General features: G+C 38.0%; 3 long non-coding RNA genes across 4 annotated transcripts; 2 read left to right on the forward strand and 1 right to left on the reverse strand.

Moving 5' to 3' along the window:
- Nucleotides 1-4445: 4445 nt before the first annotated feature.
- Nucleotides 4446-6084, forward strand: LOC136244726 (uncharacterized). The gene is made up of 2 exons (XR_010695550.1): nucleotides 4446-4658; nucleotides 5832-6084. It is a non-coding gene; the product is annotated as an uncharacterized lncRNA (long non-coding RNA).
- Nucleotides 5590-9342, reverse strand: LOC136244725 (uncharacterized). The gene is made up of 3 exons (XR_010695549.1): nucleotides 9230-9342; nucleotides 6505-6544; nucleotides 5590-6447 (listed from the first exon to the last, which is right to left on the reverse strand). It is a non-coding gene; the product is annotated as an uncharacterized lncRNA (long non-coding RNA).
- A 134-nt stretch (nucleotides 9343-9476) lies between these two features.
- Nucleotides 9477-10873, forward strand: LOC136244258 (uncharacterized). 2 transcript variants are annotated; one of them, XR_010695132.1, is made up of 8 exons: nucleotides 9477-9727; nucleotides 9781-10008; nucleotides 10058-10164; nucleotides 10217-10299; nucleotides 10360-10412; nucleotides 10462-10611; nucleotides 10657-10704; nucleotides 10759-10873. It is a non-coding gene; the product is annotated as an uncharacterized lncRNA (long non-coding RNA). The 2 variants fall into 2 exon arrangements; XR_010695131.1 differs by having other exon boundaries at nucleotides 9781-10006; nucleotides 10053-10164.
- The last annotated feature ends 1431 nt before the right edge of the window (nucleotides 10874-12304 follow it).

Raw genomic sequence — 12304 nt, forward strand, 5'->3', positions numbered from 1 at the left:
TCAGGCCCAAGATATTTCATGGACAAAATGACCAGTAGTGTGGCCTACGAGCAGATTTAATATTTAAGATTTCAGGGTTTAGCCCTAAACATGAGTGTGTAACTCTACTTAGCGATCACTATATTAAAACCCCAGTGGAGTCTTAACAACCCTCTACAAAGCTACTATGAAATATTCCTTAGATAACCAACAAGCTGTGGTTGGCCTTGAAAATGGTTGAGCAGAAATTTTGTGGTTAGGGTTATTATCGTAAATAATGCCATGCAATGGCTGCCACAGTTTAGAGAACGAAAACCTAGAACACACTATGCTGAGAAGACTGTCCAGCTTGGGGGGGCACCTCCACAACATCACCCGTAGGAATATGACTGTGAGCACGCCCCCACCCACACCACCCGGCAATACAGCTAACCCCAGGCCTGACGACCAGACAGATGGGGAGGTGGGAAACATGCACTCGGCATTATTATTGTTGATAAGATGATATGTATGTACAGAGTTATAATATAGTATGTGCAAGTGATGAAGTGAGTGTACAGTCAATTGTTAACCCTTACACCCGCAAACTGGTATGTGCAAGTGATAAAGTGAGTGTACAGTCAATTGTTAACCCTTAAACTCGCATAATCCAGAAAACTGGATACTAGCAACAGAAAGATTCCACAGCCACACCATCAACTTCCCAATAAAATGGCACCAAGCATCAAAGTATTTGAGTAAAACACCATTCATCACACCACTTAGAAAAGAGCCTTCTTCATCAAATGTCCGCCATGACTGTACACTGGTTCACTAATCAAGGCATATTTTCACCATACTTAACGCTATGACCTTAAACTAAGCGCCATTAGAATCCTCGTGTGCCACTGGTATACAATAGATCACGTGCTTTTTAAATGGACTCTTGTAAACTTTAAAATGCTGCCAAGATCCGGTGAAGGCGATGTCTGTCATTCATTGCTTATATCAAAAGTACTCATTTGTGTTGTGTAAAATTGTTTACATGTTCTTGTAGTGCTTGAAATACAGTTTTATAGGCCTGTGAGATTAAAATGATTATTTTGATAACAAAATTGCCTATCGGACAAGTTTTGAACTATCAATACATGTGCACGTGATTGCTTTAGTTTAACATGTGACCGTGCACGTGACAGACCATTGTGGTTAAATATGTCAGTACTGCAATATGTTGGCTTCTTCGAGTGTGAGTTGTAGTATAAGTGTTACCCTATTGGACGATACTACTGTTCTTAGGAACTGCATTGACAGCGAGAGTGGTGACTAGATTAGAGAACACTGCAAATTGCTGCCACTCTGGAATCACTTTGGTTTCCCTGCACAAGATGGCAAATTTAAAGAAATGGACAAAAGTTTATTGTAAGTTATGCCCACTATCAAGGAAGCACAACAAATATGATGGTACACTTGGAGTACAGCCATCGTGCCAAATTTCTTAAGATTAAAGTGACCCAACGGAGCGCCGCAACTAACAGTAAAATTTCCTTCGAGAAAACCCAGCCATTGTCACAGAGTTCAACGAGGTGGAAAACACTTACCACATCAGTTTTCCATTGCATCACCAAAGGTATTATTATGTGCAAGTTGGCTTCCAGAAAATGCTCTGTACATTTGAGCCTTGATATGTATTGCCAGATAGGAAACTGTTACCAATCATTACATGCCTGAGATACACTTTTATGTTGTACCAATTTCTTTATTCCATATTATTAGGTGAACACATCAAACGCTTCGTTTGTTCTGTTCATAAACTGTTGGAATTGTTTGATAATAAATTTCGTCACCCTGATTGTAACTATATCATCTCCTAATGGATGTTGTCTCATACTACGTGGCAAATGTCCAGTATATATGGGTATCCTCTAATGTCAACCCCAATAAGAACAATGCCAAGACTTTTATTGACAACATACATCTATCTACCGCCATTGTATTGTCTGGTAACCACCATCACAAAATAAAGATGTTAGGTGACTTTTTTAGATTATGGATTCCTTGCAGTTCAATTTTCATTTTTATGCTCACCAATGCACTACATCTGTCCAGCTGTTGGTAATTTTTACTTGAAGGAGCAGGTACCAAGGATACCATAATTTAGTTACACTACTGTTCATTTTTTGTAGCAAAAGATATTTGATGAATTTAAAGATAGAGACCTGCTAGTTGTAGATGGTCGATGTGACTCACCTGGGTTAAGTGCTAAGTACTCTCTTATTACATGTTGAGACAGTAGACAAGAGAGATGTTAATCTGCAATCTCCTAATATGGAGCATGAGGCCTTTATCCGGTTCTATGAATAACATCAAAGATAAAGTTAAGTGCAATGAATTAGTGATTTGAATACACTTGGCAGATGAAACGGAAACTTGAACAAGAACTTAACCAACAAGTAGCTAAACTTAGAAAGTGTGAAGAAATTAAAGAACTGAAATCTATAGTCAAAGAACAGAGCAGACAGCCAATAAAGCCACTCTCTGATTGTACCAGACAACAGCAGCATGACCGGCAAAAAGAGATGGTAGGAAAATATTCAAAGGACACTAGTACAGTATGAGAAAGAAGGACTGAAGCCTCAGTTATTAGAGTTTGAACAAGTAGATACTGGGAAAAGTATAACTTTAGACATAACAAAAAGGTACTTTTTGTAAAGTTACTAGTTTGCAACATGAAACCCCTTTTACAAGTCAGCATTCTGCACTTTACATTAAAGATAAATTCACCATCTCCTATGAGGCATACCACGAATTAACTATGGTATCTGACTTACCAAGCTCTAACCAAATAAAAAAGTTAACCAAGACATTAAATTCCAAGTTTAACATATGGAGTTGTCCGAATGGAGTCACCAGTGTTCAACAAAGTTTAAAATCACGAATCATTCAGCACTTAACAATATTTGTCCAAAGAGCTTCGAAAGAAGGAGTATCACTTTCTAATACAATCATAATTAAACTAACAGGTGACGGAACACGTATAGCCAGAGTACTCAATATTGTAAATGTTGCTTTTACAATTATCGAAGAAGAAAAAAAGGTTTGTTCAGTCTTTGGAAATTATACTGTGGTGATTTTGAAGGTTTCAGAAGACTACAAGCAGCTGGCATCTGGCTTAGAAGATATTTTACAGGAAGTATCAGATTTACAGATTGTAAAAATCAATGAATAAATCTTCAAAATGGTTTTTTCTCTAGGTGACTGGAAATTTTTGGCTACAGTTTGTGGCTTGGATGCTGCAAGTTCTGAGTTTGCATGCATATGGTACAAGTGTCCAAAGTTAAAATAAGGAGATCTAAAGCTGAGTGGTCCATTACTAGACCCCAGCAATGGGCACAGAACCATAGAAGAAATTAAAGAAAAGGTTAAGCTAGGGAAAAAGAACAAAGGTAAATTTAACCGCAGTAGAGATCCACTGTTTCCTTTTATTCCAACAGAGAGGGTGGTTATTGACACTTTACATTTGTTTCTTTGCTACAGAAGTTTAGTAAGGTTCAAGGTAACTTCTTCTAGCTGATCTCTCTATAGGGTGAATTGTTTGTAGCTGACCTCTCTACAGGGCGTTTGTTCGTAGCTGAATTCTCTACACACTGTTAAAAATGAAGTTTGAAGGTTATACCAAGGAGTATGACGGTTATCCCTACCTTGTTGGTATAAAAAGACTTGGTATGAAGGTTATACTATATGGGATGAAGGTTATCCCTACAAGTTGGTATAAAACGTCACAGGTATAACGTTTATACCCTCGTGATGTCCTTATTATTATTATTATTATTATTGTTACTGAGCAGACAGCACAGCTGATATGCTCAGGAAAAAAAAGCAATCATAAAATGAATTTAGCTACGTAGTTACAAAGATTACAGTTATAGAGTTCCATACAATGTTTGCAGTTCCGCTGAAAAAGAGTCAATATTGTTGCTCTCAATGATGGAAGATGGTAAGTTGTTCCAATCCTTAATTGATCTGGAGAAAAAGCTCTGTTGGTATGAATGGGTAGATGAATTTGGTAGAATAAAACGATGTGGGTGATATAGTCTGGTGGATCTTGTCATTGAAATAAAATGAAGAGGAATTGACAGTGAATAATCTTGATGTATAATTTTAAAAAGTGCTTGTAATCTGGATATTTTACGTCTCAGCTGAAGGCTTGGCCAAGAAAGATGCTGTAACATAGCTGTGACTGAGCTGAATCGATTGAAATCATTTAGGACCCATCTAGCTGCCCTACGCTGTACTTTCTCTAGCTGTTGAATATTGTTATGGTGGTATGGGTCCCAGATGACTGCAGCGTATTCCATTGACGGTCGTACTATCGTAAGGTAGGCTGTTGCTTTGATGTTAGATGAGCAGCAACTCAGATTGCGTTTCAAAAAGTTCCGTTTTCTTCCGTGCATTTACTACGTATTTCAATCTAAAGCGCAGCGCGTCATCTTTATGCGGCGCTTATTATATGATTCGTTACTATGCTGCCGGATGGGTGCTTTGGCGGACCAGTGTCACGATTTATCTACTTAATGATCTGGAATGAATTCAAGTACAGAGAGATAAGGTGGAACACCAGCAAATACGGGACACCTAAGTGGTTTGTCAGCTGCCCGGGTACCCAGCTGCCCTTAGATCGCCTCGGATCACTGGGCACAGATGTAAGAGGATTAAGAGCGGTAGAAATATGATACAACCGGTCCTTTACAATTGTACATTATATTACTCCTGGCGATATTTATCTGTGAAATTTTGTGGCAGCTATAACATGGAGTAATATTTAGATTAATGTAAAGTGAGTGGGACAACTATTAAAACTTTGCATGCATGTACATACACATTGCATAAGGAGGTGCCACAGGGACTAGTCTGGCACCGCCTGCTCCTTTGCAAAAAGTGAAATACAGATACTAAATGATTCTACCACTCAGATTTGGTAGTGTGTGCCAATCACGTTCACACACAAATCACCTTGGCAACGCAATGCTTTTGAAGGGTAATCATCTGATGTAACTAGCAATTACATACACTGTCTAATTGAATTCCTTTTGAGATTATTTAGTATCTGTATTTCACCAGCTGCAGACCCTTACTTTTGTGAAGGGGTGGATGGCACAAGACTAACTTGCTGCATGGTCTACCAAAGTCAATATACAATCAAGACGAGACTTGAGACTACACAATATTGCTACTAGTAACAATGAGTCAAAATCTCAAGGCATACGAAGGGTTCAAATGTAGTGTGCAACACAGACCAGTATGATACTCCCTTGCATATACATGTATGATCGCTGGTTTAAAAGTGAAATAAAGCTAAGCAGTTCAGAGTGACTAGTGCATACTTTTAATTTCTTACACACAATCTTGTATGCAACAGAAAATATCTACTAGGTCACATGAGTTTTGTACTTCCAAGGCAGGGGCAAGTTTCAGGAAACCCCTTTACATAAATTCAAACCGCAGATATACAGAAATCATGGGATCTTTCATGAAACAGGAGCCTTCGCCTTGTAAATAGTGTTTGTCATGTAATAGCAATGCTTGTTCTGAAGAATATTTTGGTGAGATACTCTAATAAAGCAGTCAGGTAATTATAATACTCTAATATAACAGTCACTTAGCTGTAGAGAAAACTCTTTTCAAAATTACTGTGTACATCCTGCAAGGTGACATGATAAAAAAGGAAGCATTGCTTGTACAAAATACAAACAATGTCAAACATTACTAAAGGCATATCATGTTATATTATCTTCCTCACTATCTGCGAAAGCCAATATTTGTGTACTTGTACTTATTAGTAGTGTTGCAGGGTGAACTGTTTATAATTGTTGCAGGGTAAATGAGGCATGAATCCCAATGAGCAGCTTGTTACTACCAACTGGATTGAACATACCTGACTCTAGAGTCTGATCAAAGTTTGTAACTCATCAGCTACGTGTCAAGCAGTTGTGAAAACTATTCACAAGCAAGGAACTCAACTGAAATATTATTGCATAATTCAATGAACAACATTACTTGTGATCACAATGTTATAGCATAACTAGTGTTTGTGTTACTTGTACTTGATTTGAGTTTGTATTTCAACGACCAAGGGCTATTTAGTATACTAGCAATACCTTTCGTAAATACAATTCCTAAAGGGAACTAGTGGTGATCTATATACGAACAACTTGAGAGTTCCACACTTTGTGTATGTAAATAATATGATGCTGCTTGACAATGTACTGTAATACAACATGCATGTTCGGTCAGTTATAGTCTACACATCCATCTGCCTTGCAGATGATAAGCACATACATTATTACAACTTTTGTCCAACCACGGACACATTATGGAGTATTATTATCATCTAGTGACAGTTAGATATTACTTAAATGTTCTCTTCCTTCACAGTTCTTATGCGCCCCTCAGCCCCTGGCCCAATATCTTGATTTCAGTTTCTCAGAATGCCTGTGAATAAGAAAATATACATTTTAATTCAAGAAATATACAAAATAGTCCACATACCTCTCTCAGTGCTATTACAATGGCTGAACATAATTTGACGCTAAACAAACAAGAAAGTAAATCATGAAATTTAATGATAAAATAATACTCATATTTTTCCTAATGGTGCACTACGGCCAGTCCCATATAATTATATCATACACACAGTAGTTGCTAGATACAGTATAGAGTCGTACAACAGAAATAAATGCTCGGTTTCACAGGAACTCCTAGTACAAAACAGTGAAGCAAAAGCATTTTACAGCATTCCTTTAAACTTGAAATCTATGTGGAATATATCAAGAAGAGAATATCTCAAGTTGATTCCAAGGAATATGATTTTTGGTATTGTCAATTATAGTCACCAGTCTTGTGGCTAGGGTAAACACTTGCCTGAACATAATAAGTGTCCGGGCTATAATTGACGATACAGTACTTGAAATCAGGAAATGTACCTTGACACCATTAATGGTTTCATTTGTAGTTGTTTAGACCTCTAAAATTAGGACACTTTGGGTATACTAGCATCACTAAAGTGCTAGTTTCGTCCCTGATTAGGAACAGTGTATGACACATAATCAACAAATGTTTCGTAAATTATTGGCTCAGTTCTACATACTACACACATGCACACACGCGTGCACAGCACATACACACATGGTTGAAACAAGGTCATCTACGTCACATTTTGTCTGGGCTCAGTGGGTCACCTGGGAAGGTAATCCAGATCTGACCCGTTTTATGGACTGACCTGGATTGAGGGCTGGGTAAAATTTCATGAAATTTTTGCCTGTTATGCTCTTCAGTGTTCCCAATGTGCTCAAAAACATTTCTTACAATTATCTTTGAAAGTTTTAATCAGTGAATGCTCAATTAGAGTAATTGACTACAAAGTGACTGTTCTATTAGAGAGTATCAATTTAAGGAGCTTTGGACAATGCATTGGAGTGCTCGATTGCAGTTTCCACTGACTGCTCTATTACAGAGTAGAAGTAGTGTTCATAACATCCACCTAATATGCTAGCATTATACTGGTGCAGCACTCCAGCCTATCAGTAGTAAGCCACACACGCATGCACACAGTTTAAGGGTGTTAAAAATGTTGAAATTTAAAGTACCTAAATCATTTTAATTGGAAATGTATTTGGTCACTACAATATATACCTGACCAGCCACAAATCATGAGGAACCAAGTACAAATTGAAATAGTTACTATTCATGAAATCAAAAATCTAGTAAATTTGAGCACTTTCTAAATCTGTCAGTGGCTGGGAACACAGCCCCAGACCTCTGTACCTCACTGCTAAATCTGGAAGCCACTTTGGAAATATCTCTGGAATTGATGAACTTAAAATAAGCAACTATTGTAAATACTTTGTTTGTGGTTACAAATTGCAGCAACACTGTGACAACACTGTCAGAACTGACTCCAGTACACACTCAGGTAGTACTAGCACAGTTGATTTCAGATTGCTTTTGAACAATTCACACATGACTTGCAAACGTGATAATGTGAATGTCTACTTGCAGTATTTACATGTACACTCCTGGCATTGTTTGACAGTAAAGGGGTGAGTATCTATTGTGCTATAGTATGTTCACGTTGAGCTGAATCCTGAAAAACAGCTAAAAATTAAAAGTGGATTTTTTCTCAACAGAGTTAACATTTCAGCCAACCAGATGATTATTGGTAACAGCAAAGGTGTCAACAACAGACACGTACAGTTTGCCTCCATTACAAGTTCAGGAAAGGGTTGTAATGGACCCTGTACTTATATGGCTTCCCCATAGGAAATGTATTGTGAAAATTTTGATTGGCCGTAAATATTATGTCAAACATTCGAACAACAAGATTTTGAAATGTTTTTAGTGGGTCAAGCAGTACTACCATAGGTTATCGAGAGAGGGGATAGAAAACTATCACGTGACTCATTAAAATAATCATTCCTACGCGATTCTTTATCGCTATCTAGTGGAACGAAATGGTTTATAGTACTCTCTGGTAATGCTCACTTGTGTATCTAGGCGTTCCATCCACTATCCGCTGCCTGGTCGAGTTTTATTGCCGTGCGCACTCCTCACCTACACCAGCCCACGAGCTTGTGGTACACCTTAACAGTGATGGGATGGAATTGGATAATTCTTGACAGATGTAACCATTCACTGATGAATGCCATACACCCCGAAATGTATTAAAACTTCGACGAAAGAGTCCTTTGGTTGTTATGATTGAAAGCGGCAAAACATGTTCAACTTCAAAACGATTCATGCCCTTTGAAGTGCGAATTTGTGGCACGGCTTACTCCTCGACAACAATGATTAGGCAACTCTGCTTCAAGTTATGAAGTCGCCTTGTGCTGCTGTAAACCCCGAAGAAAACAACTTTTCTCTACAAGCGTTTATAAGAGAGTTTTAAAAAGGTGTAAATGGAACTGTAGGTGAGGAGTACGCGCGTAAAAATTAGTTTTCTATCCCCTCTCTCTATAATCTATGGTACTACAAACGAGCCAAATTTCAAGATCGTGTGTAATTGCATCCATGAGTTATTAAATGTTTCTGAGGATTCAGCTCAACGTGAACATACTATAGTACTAGTATTTAGTTATACAAGAAAAGGAGCTAGGTTGCAAACAATTAGTTCATATGTTCGAACAATCACATTGTAAATTGTTCAATTGCATGCAGAAAGTAATCCGAAATCGACTGTACATGATCACAAAACACTAATATAGTATTTATGTCTCACTTTTAGTTTTACTGCATTAGTCACAGTAGATTACTAATGGAGTAGGAGAAGAAGTTGAGGAACGGTAGTTTGACTACCCGTATACTCAACTGAACATTTTCGATGATTCTGATCTACAAAAGTACAGGATGAGATAATGCTCTAGAGTATTTATAACTTTACCTTGCTTAGAGTCTCCCGCTGGCAGCACGCAACCACTGATGCAACGAAATAATCTCATTTTTCCATTTAATACTCACTCCCGTGACGTAGCGTTTACGTACGTTACTTAACGACGAAAGTTACCGTGGTAACGAACATTACTGAAAATTCCTCTGAAAGTTCGTTCAGTTTGTTCATAAAATAAACTGGTTTTGGCAAAGAAGATATTTGAAAATTTGTGAGTTATTGTGTCTACAAGAACAGGCAGCTTGACTAAGCGGGAGGGTTTTGCAATGCGTTAAACAGGAAGGCCGTTCGCAACTGACTGAAACAGCTGACCTACTGAAGAATACGAAGGTGACGTTTCTACTAGCAATATTCAGCTTGGTGTACAGTTATTTGTAATTTAGATATGGAAAGTGCAGCAAACAGTTTATCTACAGTGCTGTGGAACCACTGGCTGACGGACTGGCAAGACGGTGCTAAAGTTGCAGTCTCATGGCTGCTTCAAAATGACTGGTACATCGAATAGTGAAATTTCAGACATTTGAATCTCTTTAATGCCGAGTTTAATGCCTAACTCAGCCAGGTGACGAAGCTACGTATCTAACTTCAGTTTGCCAGCTGTTACACAAAGTGTGAGTGTTTACAGTGGATAGCTGCCATTATGTACCCTATACAGAACAGCTGACATCATGCCAATCCTACCCACTGAGTGTAGTGTGCATGCTGATATGGTTATGTTCTGCTATGTGCACAGTGGCAGCCAAGTAACCTAGGAGACAGCCTGGCAGGTTAGTTACACATTCCTATTATCAGTTACATACATGCAGGTACACCATGCAGGTATTGTGTCTGGTAATTGATTAATGACTGGCTTGTTGCAACACCAACATGCTTTCTGCACTGAGTCTTGACAATTAGCCAAGGTATGGACGTGGTAGATAGTTGAATAAGAATTGCCGTCATCTCACATGTTATTATTACAGGTTATAGTGTGTATGCTCCTGATATTCCATCTCCATCATGTTGTATACAAAATGTAAGTATTACAGCAATTGTGATACTAATAATACAATTTGACAATCTAGTGGTGTCGCCTTTTGATAACACACTGTGATGGATATTGATTACCCGGCAGCTATTCCTGTTACTTGAAAATTATAGTAGCATCTGTCTTGCTGTTAACGCCCCTACTGTCAGGTGGAATTCCCTGCTGCAATGCAGATCGATGACAAATTGTAAGCATAGAGTGTACCAGATTGTTATGTATAACGTTTTGGCAGGTTCTGTGGACTGTATATGAAGTGTTGTTAGCTGTTTACAATATTAAGGTATGGTGTATGCTTGAATAAGAATTGTAACTATATTGCTTGCCAATGCTGCAGATCATGCTGGTCCTAACATCTCACGAGCACTTCAGAAGTTGGAGTTGACTATTTGAACAGCATTTAATTTCTGTAATTGAAATACATTAATAATTATTTAAATACTAAATAACAATTGGGGATAACCTTTATACTAGCATAGGGATAACCTTCATCCTACCCATATGGGATAAAGGTCATACTATTGAAAGTTGGGATAACCATTATCCCTGGATTTGGTATGCTATATGTGTCAGCCACTTTATCCCTGTTTTGGGATAACCTTCCAACCAACTGTTTTAACAGTGCAGGGTGATCTGTTTGCAGCTGAACTCTCTACATGATGGTTTCTTTGTAGCTGAACTCTCTACAAGGTGACTTCTTCAAGCTGAATTCTCTACAGGGTGATCTTTTCATAGTTGAACTCTCTACAGGGAAGGGACTTGGTTTACCAGCAGGTATATTATCAGTAACTGCAAAGTTTACTGATTGTTTCACTTCTAATCCAACAACTGAATGTGTTACTGTATAATACTCTCAATAGCAGCTTGATGTATTATATTGATATACGTCAAGCGATTAGCCAATAGAATTAGTATTACACTTGTTTGTCAAGGTCCCTTGACAAAAACCTATAATACTAATTTGATTGGCTAGAATAGTGTGGTGTGTTTCTATTAAAAGTAAATGTCTGACTTGACAACTATTGCTACCATAGTGATAGATGCCCCAAGGTATTACACAACATGGTTGCTTAGCAACGGTTGCTAGGTAACCGTTGCTAAGGCTAAACTCATTTTGAGACCATAGCAACGGTTGCTAAGTGTGATTGGTCTTTTGCAGTGGTTATTTTTGAATTTCTGTTGCCTAGTAACAGTTGCTATGGTTGTCGGATTAATTTGCAATAGGACAGATGGCTGTGGTATTCGGGATTAATAGTTCTCGCATTGTAAACAGGAAGGAAATAGTGCTCGGCTTTGCCTCGCACTATTTTACTCCTTCCTGTTTACAATGCTCGCACTATTAACCTCGAATACCACAGCCATCCGTCCTATTACATATACAAATAAACTACTTCAAAAACTAAGCAGTAAATTATCAAGTGGGAACATTTTGGCTACTGATATTTTACCTGCAGTAACCCAGCCAGAAATTTTGCAGGAAATCAATGGTAAGTCTGAAGCCATTTGTGACCTGATTTTGGAAAACCTAACTTTTTGGCACACCGGTCAAAAATGCTTTTTATAGCTTAAATAAGGTGAAATATTGTTGTGCACACTGTGTGAAAATTTCAGAGTGATTCATACAAGCGTTATAAAGTTATGGTCAATTTACTCTCCAATACATTAACTTTTCATTATTGGTTGAGTTGTGCTGTAGTATGTTTCCGTAAACTGTCCATAAGTGATTAAAGTCGACAGATGGGAACAAATCACTTCTTGACCAACTCCATTCGCTTTAAACGATTAGAAGTGATAAAATATGGGTTCTTGTAATAATATCACGTGCCCTTGCTTAATTAAATCACATGATGTTTGAAGAGAAAGCACATGTGTCACGGCACCAC

The sequence above is a fragment of the Dysidea avara genome, chromosome 14, assembly GCF_963678975.1.
Source record: "Dysidea avara chromosome 14, odDysAvar1.4, whole genome shotgun sequence".
Lineage (NCBI taxonomy): Eukaryota > Metazoa > Porifera > Demospongiae > Dictyoceratida > Dysideidae > Dysidea > Dysidea avara.